Below are 11,359 nucleotides of genomic sequence, written 5' to 3'. Positions count from 1 at the left end.
TTAAAATGCTGTATTTTTATGAAAAGGGGTGTTTCACAATTGATATTTTGGTCAGTTCTTTAAAATGAAGGCTAATTTATATACTCTTTGTTCATTGGTATCATACTACAAAGGTGACACAGTATATAGAACATACCCTCACTACAGCCACTTGAAAATTTGCATATTTTTCTAGTCTTTTCTAATTTATGGGACATTCACAACATACATAGCTGTAAGATAGTATTTCCTTTGTTGTTCAGGAGAAATCTGTCTCACTGCAAGCTGAACCCTTTAGTTAAGTTTTACAGCTTCTGGTAGTTATAGTCTGTTGATTTACAAAATGCCTCCTTCCAGATACATAATTCATCTTACAAGTCTCATCTTGATTACATCTGAAACAGAAATATGGTCATGTCAAAAAGATGTATAAAGGTACAATATTGAAAAGAGATGATACAAAATATTCTTCAATTGAATTTTCCAGTTTGTAGAAGCCAAAATCTCTCTAAAGAGACAGAGTCTTCTGTTCAGACTAATGTAAGCTAAGACTTTGGATTTGCTCTTATTGCAAGATAGCAAAATTCCCTTAGGCCTAAATTTCTGAGTCCACATGAATTAATTTAAAAAATGATACCTATATTAGAATTTGAATACTTTTCATCACCTGCTTGCCATTATTAATGTGCAGTATGGTGGTCCAGTTAAAATCCATTAGCTTAAACAGTCAGCTCTACCCACCACCAGTCCCTCCCATGAGGAAACTTGCACAAGCCTCTTAGATAGCCTCATCCACCAGAGGGCAGACAGCAGAAGCAAGAAGAACTACAGTCCTGCAGCCTGTGGAACAAAAACCACTTTCACAGAAAGATAGACAAGATGAAAACGCAGAGGGCTATGTACCAGATGAAGGAACAAGATAAAACCCCAGAAAAACAACTAAATGAAGTGGAGATAGGCAACCTTCCAGAAAAAGAATTCAGAATAATGATACTGAAGATGATCCAGGACCTCAGAAAAAGAATGGAGGCAAAGATCCAGAAGATGCAAGAAATGTTTAACAAAAACCTAGAAGAATTAAAGAACAAACAAACAGAGATGAACAATATAATAACTGAAATGAAAACTACACTAGAATGAATCAATAGCAGAATAACTGAGGCAGAAGAATGGATAAGTGACCTGGAAGACAGAATGGTGGAATTCACTGCTGCGGAACAGAATAAAGAAAAAAGAATGAAAAGAAATGAAGACAGCCTAAGAGACCTCTTGGACAACATTAAACGCAACAACATTCACATTATAGAGGTCCCAGAAGGAGGAAAGAGAGAAAGGACCCGAGAAAATATTTGAAGAGATTATAGTCGAAAACTTCCCTAACATGGGAAAGGAAATAGCCACCCAAGTCCGGGAAGTGCAGAGAGACCCATACAGGATAAACCCAAGGAGAAACACACCGAGACACATAGTAATCAAATTGGCAAAAATTAAAGACAGAAAAATTACTGAAAGCAGCAAGGGAAAAATGACAACATACAAGGGAACTCCCATAAGGTTAACAGCTGATTTCTCAGCAGAAACTCTACAAGCCAGAAGGGAGTGGCATGATATACTTAAAGTGATGAAAGGGAAGAACCTGCAACCAAGATTACTCTACCTGGCAAAGATCTCATTCAGATTCGATGGAGAAATCAAAAACTTTACATACAAGCAAAAGCTAAGAGAATTCAGCACCACCAAACCAGCTCTACAACAAATGCTAAAGGAATTTCTCTAAGTGGGAAACACAAGAGAAGAAAAGGACCTACAAAAACAAACCCAAAACAATTAAGAAAATGGTCTTAGGAACATACATATCGATAATTACCTTAAACGTGAATGGATTAAATGCTCCAACCAAAAGACACAGGCTTGCTGAATGGATACAAAAACAAGACCCATATATATGCTGTCTACAAGAGACCCGCTTTAGACCTAGGGACACATACAGACTGAAAGTCAGGGAATGAAAAAAGATAATCCATGCAAATGGAAATCAAAAGAAAGCTGGAGTAGCAATACTCATATCAGATAAAATAGGCTTTAAAATAAAGAATGTTACAAGAGACAAGGAAAGACACTACATAATGACCAAGGGATCAATCCAAGAAGAAGATATAACAATTATAAATATATATGCGCCCAACATAGGAGCACCTCAATACATAAGGCAACTGCTAACAGCTATAAAAGAGGAAATAGACCATAACACAATAATAGTGGGGGACTTAAACACCTCACTTACACCAATGGACAGATCATCCACAACGAAAATAAATAAGGAAACAGAAGCTTTAAATGACACAATAGACCAGATAGACTTAATTGATATTTATAGGACATTCCATCCAAAAACAGCAGATTACACTTTCTTCTCAAGTGCGCATGGAACATTCTCCAGGTTAGATCACATCTTGGGTCACAAATCAAGCCACAGTAAATTTAAGAAAATTGAAATCGTATCAAGCATCTTTTCTGACGGCAACACTATAAGATTAGAAATGAATTACAGGGAAAAAAACGTAAAAAACACAAACACATGGAGGCTAAAGAATGCGTTACTATATAACCAAGAGATCACTGAAGAAATCAAAGGGAAAATCAAAAAATACCTAGAGACAAACAACAATGAAAACACGACGATCCAAAACCTATGGGATGCAGCAAAAGCAGTTCTAAGAGGGAGGTTTATAGCTATACAAGCCTACCTCAAGAATCAAGAAAAATCTCAAATAAACAATGTAACCTTACACCTAAAAGAACTAGAGAAAGAAGAAAAAACAAAACCCAAATTTAGCAGTAGGAAAGAAATCATAAAGCTCAGGGCAGAAATACATGAACTAGAAACAAACCAAACAAGAGCCAAGATCAATAAAACTAAAAGCTGGTTCTTTGAGAAGATAAACAAAATTGATAAACCATTAGCCATACTCATCCAGAAAAGGAGGGAGAGGACTCAAATCCATAAAATTAGAAATGAAAAAGGAGAAGTTACAACAGACACCGCAGAAATACAAAGCATCCTAAGAGACTACTACAAGCAACTCTATGCCAATAAAATGGACAACTTGGAAGAAATGGACAAATTCTGAAAAAGGTATAACCTTCCAAGACTGAATCAGGAAGAAATAGAAAATATGAGCAGACCAATCACAAGTAATGAAGTTGAAACTGTGATTAAAAATCTTCCAACAAACAAAGTCCAGGACCAGATGGCTTCACAGGTGAATTCTATCAAACATTTAGAGAAGAGCTAACACCCATCCTTCTCAAACTCTTCCAAAAAATTGCAGACGAAGGAACACTCCCAAACTCATTCTATGAGGCCACTGTCACCCTGATACCAAAACCAGACAAAGGTACTACAAAGAAAGAAAATTACAGACCAATATCACTGATGAATATAGATGCAAAAATCCTCAACAAAATACTAGCAAACAGAATCCAACAACACATTAAAAAGATCATACACCATGATCAAGTGGAATTTATCCCAGGGATGCAAGGATTCTTCAATATATGTAAATCAATGTGATACACCATATTAACAAATTGAAGAACAAAAACCATATGATCATCTCAATAGATGCAGAAAAAGCTTTTGACAAAATTCAACACCCATTTATGATAAAAACTCTTCAGAAAGTGGGCATAGAGGGAACCTACCTCAACATAATAAAGGCCATATACAGCAAACCCACAGCAAACATCATTCTCAATGGTGAAAAACTGAAACCATTTCCTCTAAGATCAGGAACAAGACAAGGATGTCCACTCTCACCACTATTATTCAACATAGTTTTGGAAGTCCTAGCCATGGCAATCAGAGAAGAAAAAGAAATAAAAGGAATACAAATTGGAAAAGAAGAAGTAAAACTGTCACTGTTTGCAGATGACATGATACTATACATAGAGAATCCTAAAGATGCCACCAGAAAACTACTAGAGCTAATCAGTGAATTTGGTTAAGTTGCAGGATACAAAATTAATGCACAGAAATCTCTTGCATTCCTATACACTAATGATGAAAAATCTGAAAGAGAAATTAAGGAAACACTCCCATTTACCATTGCAACAAAAAGAACAAAATACCTAGGAATAAACCTACGTAGGGAGACAAAAGACCTGTATGCAGAAAACTATAAGACACTGATGAAAGAAATTAAAGATGATACCAACAGATGGAGAGATATACCATGTTCTTGGATTGGAAGAATCAACATTGTGAAAATGACTATACTACCCAAAGCAATCTACAGATTCAATGCAATCCCTATCAAATTACCAATGGCATTTTTTATGGAGCTAGAACAAATCATCTTAAAATTTGTATGGAGACACAAAAGACCCCGAATAGCCAAAGCAGTCTTGAGGGAAAAAAACGGAGCTGGAGGAATCAGACTCCCTGACTTCAGACTATACTACAAAGCTACAGTAATCAAGACAATATGGTACTGGCACAAAAACAGAAACGTAGATCAATGGAACAAGATAGAAAGCCCAGAGATAAACCCACACACCTATGGTCAACTAATCTATGACAAAGGAGGCAAAGATATACAATGGAGAAAAGACAGTCTCTTCAATAAGTGGTGCTGGGAAAACTGGACAGCTACATGTAAAGGAATGAAATTAGAATACTCCCTAACACCGTACACAAAAATAAACTCAAAATGGATTTGAGACCTAAATGTAAGACCGGACACCATAAAACTCTTAGAGGAAAACAGGAAGAACACTCTTTGACATAAATCACAGCAAGATCTTTTTTGATCCACCTCCTAGAGCTATGGAAATAATAACAAAAATAAACAAATGGGACCTAATGAAACTTCAAAGCTTTTGCACAGCAAAGGAAACCATAAACAAGACAAAAAGACAACCCTCAGAATGGGAGAAAATATTTGCAAATGAATCATCAGACAAAGGATTAATCTCCAAAATATATAAACAGCTCATGCAGCTCAATATTAAAAAAACAAACAACCCAATCCAAAAATGGGCAGAAGACCTAAATAGACATTTCTTCAAAGAAGACATACAGATGGCCAAGAAGCACATGAAAAGCTGCTCAACATCACTAATTATTAGAGAAAGGCAAATCAAAACTACAATGAGGTATCACCACACACCAGTTAGAATGGGCATCATCAGAAAATCTACAAACAACAAATGCTGGAGAGGGTGTGGAGAAAAGGGAACCCTCTTGCACTGTTGGTGGGAATGTAAATTGATACAGCCACTATGGAGAACAGTATGGAGGTTCCTTAAAAAACTAAAAATAGAATTACCATATGACCCAGCAATCCCACTAGTGGGCATATACCCAGAGAAAACCATAATTCAAAAAGACACATGCACCCCATGTTCATTGCAGCACTATTTACAATAGCCAGGTCATGGAAGCAACCTAAATGCCCATCGACAGATGAATGGATAAAGAAGTCGTGGTACGTATTTACAATGGAATATTACTCAGCCATAAAAAGGAACGAAATTGGGTCATTTGTTGAGACGTGGATGGATCTAGAGACTATTATACAGAGTGAAGTAAGTCAGAAAGAGAAAAACAAATATTGTATATTAACGCATATATGTGGAACCTAAAAATATGGTACAGATGAACCGGTTTGCAGGGCAGAAGTTGAGACACAGATGTAGAGAACAAACGTATGGACACCAAGGGGGGAAAGCGGCGGGGGGGTAGGGGTGGGGGTGGGATGAATTGAGAGATTGGGATTGACATGTATACACTAATATGTATAAAATTGATGACTAATAAGGACCTGCTGTATAAAAATAAAATTCAAAAATTCAAAAAGAAAAATTCTTTAAACTCATATTATTTGACTTTTTTCTAGGATCCATTCCTAATTACATAGAGTGAATGGCCAGATTTGAATGCTCCCCTTGCACTCTAGCAAAATATATTTAAAAAAAAGAAAAAAAAATCCATTAGCTTTAGAAAACAATGAAACCACTTTAGAAGAAATATTCCACCTCTTTTTTTTTTAGAATGCCACATATATTTTGTAGATTGATGACATTCTGTTTATTACCAAAATATAGCACAAATGAATTAATTGTCCTGGTTTCTGTTGAAAACAATGAAAATGTTTGTTTAAAAAAGGAAACCACCAGAAAACACAAATAGGGCCTTCTTTATAAAAATTAAAATACACTTTAAAATTCTAGTAATTATGGCTGTAGTTATAGAAATGTTTTATCGTAATTTGTACACACGTTTTGTAAAATAATAAAAGTAAATTTTATAACATTCTGTGATTATAATACTAAAAATAATTCAGATGAACATTAATTTCTCTTTCATCTTGTTAATCTTTCCAAGTTCTGAAGATCTAAATTACATTATTTCTGCCTATCTATCACCTATGTATCTGTCTTTGTGTGTGTGTGTGTTGAAAAAGACCTGATGGCAGGACTTCTCTGGTAGCTCAGGGGGTAAGAATCCGCCTGCCAATGCAGGGGACACGGGTTCCAGCTCTGGTCTGGGAAGATCCCGTATGCCGCGGAGCAACTGTGCCCATACTCTGGAGCCCGCGAGCCACAACTACTGAGCCCACGTGCCTAGAGCCCGTGCTCTGCAGCAAGAGAAGCCACCACAATGAGCAGCCCGTACACCGCAATGAAGAGTAGCCCCCTCTCACCGCAACTAGAAAAAGCCCACATGCTGCAACAAAGACCCAATGCAGCCAAAAAATAAATAAATAAATTTATTTAAAGAAAAAAAATAAAGCTATAGTAATCAAAGCAATGGGGTACTATTATAGAGACAGATGCAGAAATCAATGGAATTGAATAGAGAGCCCAGAAAAACATTCAAGTATATGATCAAATGAATTTTGACAAGGATGCCAAGACTATTCAATGGGAAAAGGACAATCTTTTCAAAAAATTGTTCTGGGAAAACTAGATATCCACATGCAAAAGAATGAAGTTGGACTGTTATCTAACATGACATTTTTTTAAAAATCAAAGGCCTAAATGTAAACCTAAAACAGTAAAACTCTCAGAAAAAAACATAGGACAAAAACTTCACGACATTGAATTTGGCAGTGGTTTCTTTGATATGACACGAAACCCATGGGTAACACAAGAAAAAATAGACAAATTTGACTTCATGAAAATTTTTAAATTTTGTGCATCAAAAGACACTATCCACAGTGAAAAGGCAACTCACACAATGGGAGATACTATTTTCAAATGATACATGTGATAAAGGATTAATATTCAGAATATATGGAGAACACCTAACGGTACAAAACAAACAACCCAATTCAAAAATGGGCAAAGGACTTGAGTAGATGTTTCTCCAAAAAAGATATACAAATGACCAATAAGCACATGAAAAGATGCTCTATGTCATTAATCATTAGAGAAATGCAAATCAAGACTACAATGAGATGCCACCTCACACTGATTAGGATGGCTACTATTGAAAAAACAGAAAATGGTGAGGATGTGGAGAAATTTGAACCCTCGTGAACTGTTGGTACACAGTAAAATGGCAAAATCGTATAGTCACTGTGAAAAAAAGTATGGAGGTTTCCCCCAAAATTAAAAAGAGATTTACCATATGATCTAGCAATTCCACTTCTGGGTATATACCCAAAAGAATTGAAAGCAGTGTCTCAAAGAGATATTGTACACCCATGTTCATGTCAGCATTGTTGACAGTTGCCAAAAGGTGAAAGCAACCCAAGTGTCCATCCATGGATGAATGGATAAGCAAAATGTGGTATATACAGAGAATGAAAGATTAGTCAGCCTTGAAAAGAAATTCTATCACATGCTACAACATGGATGAACCTTGAGAACATTATGCTAAGAAAAAGAAGCCAGCCACACCTTATAAGTACTTAGAATTAAAATCCCAGAGACAGAAAGTAGAATGGTAGTTGCCAGGGGTTTGGGGGAGCGTGATGGGAGTCACCGTTTAATGGGTATACAGTTTTAGTTTCACAAGGTCAAAGTTACGGAGATAGATGAGGGTAATATTTGCACAATATTATGAGTGTATTTAATACGACTGAATTGTACACTTAAAAATGGTTAAGGGCTTCCCTGGTGGCACAATAGTTGAGAATCTGCCTGCCAATGCAGGGGACATGGGTTCGAGCCCTGGTCTGGGAAAATCCCACATGCCGCGGAGCAACTAGGCCCGTGAGCCACAACTACTGAGCCTGCGCGTCTGGAGCCTGTGCTCCGCAACAAGAGAGGCCGCGACAGTGAGAGGCCCGCGCACCGCGATGAAGAGTGGCCCCCGCCTGCCACAACTAGAGAAAGCCCTTGCGCAGAAACGAAGACCCAACACAGCCATAAATAAATAAATAAATAAATAAATAAATAAATAAATAAATAAATAATTTTTAAAAAATGGTTAAGATGGTTATGTTTATTTTAACAGAATAAAAAAAAATTGAGGGGGAGGGGAAAAAACCCTGTGTCCTTCTGTATCTCCTGAAGTTTTAATTTTAAACAAGAACTATGGGTTCCAAAAGAGAAGTAGTAGAAGACAAAGGGAATTCTTTGACTTCTTCAGAGTCAGAATTCTTGAAATACGGTGAAACAAAATGATTCAAACAGAATGCAGTCATTTTTACTGCAGATTTTCACTAACTAGAGACCCCTTTGTAGAGTTTCTATCAAAAACATAATGTTTTCACTTTCACACTTTCCATCTGGATCAAGCTTGTGAACGGAACACGTCTGTGGTTGGAGAAGAGGCACCATCAAAAGGATCAACTGCTCACATTGGCATCACAGTTTACAAAGTGGTGACACCTCTGTTCTCACTGAAACCTCTCAGACACTAATAGCCACCACCGCCATTGTCAAACCACACATTATTCATTATCTTTTCACTTTCGAGAAGAAGCAACAGGCTCAGGGAGCTGAACTGCTTTGCCAACCATTCTATCAAGTAAGTGGGGAAGATGGGCCTGGAATCCAGGACTCCTTTCCTTCCCCTTACTTCCATTCTCTGTTCCCCGTGCCCATGTGGGTTTTGGTATAGAACCTTCTTACTTGGAGCTGATCTCCTTTGACATTTGAAATCCAAGGCTGTTGAAAGGAGAAGTGACTTCTCTTCCATGGCCACCTCTCTCAAGGTAAAGCAAGTACAGCATCTTCCTAGTTGTCCCTTCCTTTCCTCACATCACTACTTCCTCCTTCTTAAGGACAGTCCTATGCCCTGCATTGGACAGCAGCCCAGGATTTAAGTTTTTTACCATTTTGACATTTTCTCTCCAAATGTTCTTGGAGAACATTTTTCCAAGATGACTTAGAGGAAAAAACACAAGGATAGGTAAATCTGAATTCTTCCATCTTGGTCACTTAACTGCTGTATAACTTTGGGTGAGTGATGTAATATTTTATAACCTCAGTTTTCCCTTCTGTAAAATGGGTCTATCACAGTTTCCATCTTGTGTGAGGTTTATAATATTCAGAACATGAAGCAACTAGCATAGGCCAGTCACACAGGAGGTGTCCAATTAATGTTACTTGTTTATCTTCCTCTCCCCTCACTCTTTCCATGCTTTATTCTTTCTCTTTCCACATCAGGAATAATGTATATGATTCTTAATAACCCTAGAATTCTAGGAAATTTGAAAGTCCCCCTTCTTTTATTTCTTTGAGAGATAAAGAGAAGTGAATTCAGTATCAGTGCTGTAGAGCCATGATTCTCAATGTGTGGTTCTTCGACCAACAGCATCAGTATCACCTGGGAAGTTGTTAACCTATGCAAATTCTCAGGCCCCACCCACCTTATTTGAATCAGCGAATTGAGGGGTAGGGCACAGCAATTGTACTTTTAAACTCTCCAGGTGCTTCTGATATTCTCTCCCACTTCCATTAGTATGTGACTTTGGTCATGTTAAGTGACTTCTCTGGACTTTCTTATTCATTGACTGGGGATTAGATTGCATCTACCCCCAAGGGCTGTTGAGAGGATTAACTGGGGCAGTTCTCATGAGGCCCTGAGATAGTCTTGCAGTTCAGTGCCCTGTTCTCAGCTTGGCCTCACACTGAGATCACCTGGGCACTTACAAAACAACAACAACAAAAACACCTGTGAGTGTATATTTATTTCAAAATAAAAAGTTGAAAATAATCCACTGATGCTTGGGTCCCACCCCCAGAGGTTGTGATCTAATTCTATTGTGTTTAGCCTGCAGATCTGGGTTTGGGGAAGCTCCCTGGCTGATTATAATGCATAGCAAAGTCCCGAACTAGAAGTGTAGTGTCTTAGGGCCTAGAATCTGGAACTAGACTAGTTGGGTACTAACCCCAGTCATTCCATTTACAAACTGTATGATCTGAGACAAATTCTCAACGTCCCCGTGAGCCCGAGCTGGGGGCACAGCCATCAGTCTGTGCCTATCAGCCTTGACTATCATCATCATCTAGAAGCAGCTAACTTTCTAACAGAGTTTTCAATATGGTCAGAGACTTCAACCACCCTTGTTAGGAGACCAAAGTCTCTACTTGCTGAAAGTGGGCAAAGATGATTCTGATGCTTTGCTTTCTGGCCTTTCAGTGTTCAGGTGCAATCCTCACTGGGGCCGAGTTTCAGGATCAGGGCTTTGTGGGCCTGCCCTACCCACGTGAGAGCCCCACTCAGCCATGTTGTTAAAAGTGAACTGTATTTCTCTCATCATGGTTAGCTACCAGGACTTTACGTCCCAGTGTGAAGCTCTGGGGAGAAAAACATGTATGACTTCTCTACATAGCATTCATAAAAAGTAAAAATCTCTTAGGACCTGAAGAACGATGGTTTTAAAAAGAAACTTTAATTGAATGTGAACAAACACATACTTTACAATGGAATCTAATGGTTAGTAACTCCACTTGTAGAGGAGCAAAACTTATTTTTCTTCTCTGTGGCTGATGAGTGATATCCTTATAAAAATAGTATTTTATAGGTTTTTAATAAAGATAACACTTTTACTAGTATTATTTTATTCATTGAGGTATGATTGACAAATAAGAATTGTATATATGTAAGGCATACAACATGATGTTTTAATATACATATACATCATGAAATGATTACCAAAATCAAGCTGATTAACATATCTGCCACTCACACAGCTACCATTTGTGTGTGTGTGTGTGTGTGTAGCAAGAACACTTGATATCTACTCACTTAGCAAAATTCAAGTACATACTATGCACTATTAACTGTAATCACCATGCTGTATATTAGGTTTCCAGAATTTATTCATCTTGTAACTGAAAGTTTGTGCCCTTTGACTAATATCTCCCCATTTCCCCCACACCTACCCCTAGTAACCACCATTCTACTCTCTGTTGCAAT

The sequence above is a fragment of the Balaenoptera acutorostrata genome, chromosome 16, assembly GCF_949987535.1.
Source record: "Balaenoptera acutorostrata chromosome 16, mBalAcu1.1, whole genome shotgun sequence".
NCBI classification, from domain to species: Eukaryota; Metazoa; Chordata; class Mammalia; order Artiodactyla; family Balaenopteridae; genus Balaenoptera; species Balaenoptera acutorostrata.
The sequence above is the reverse complement of the archived record's forward strand: the minus strand, read 5'-3'. Positions refer to the sequence as shown.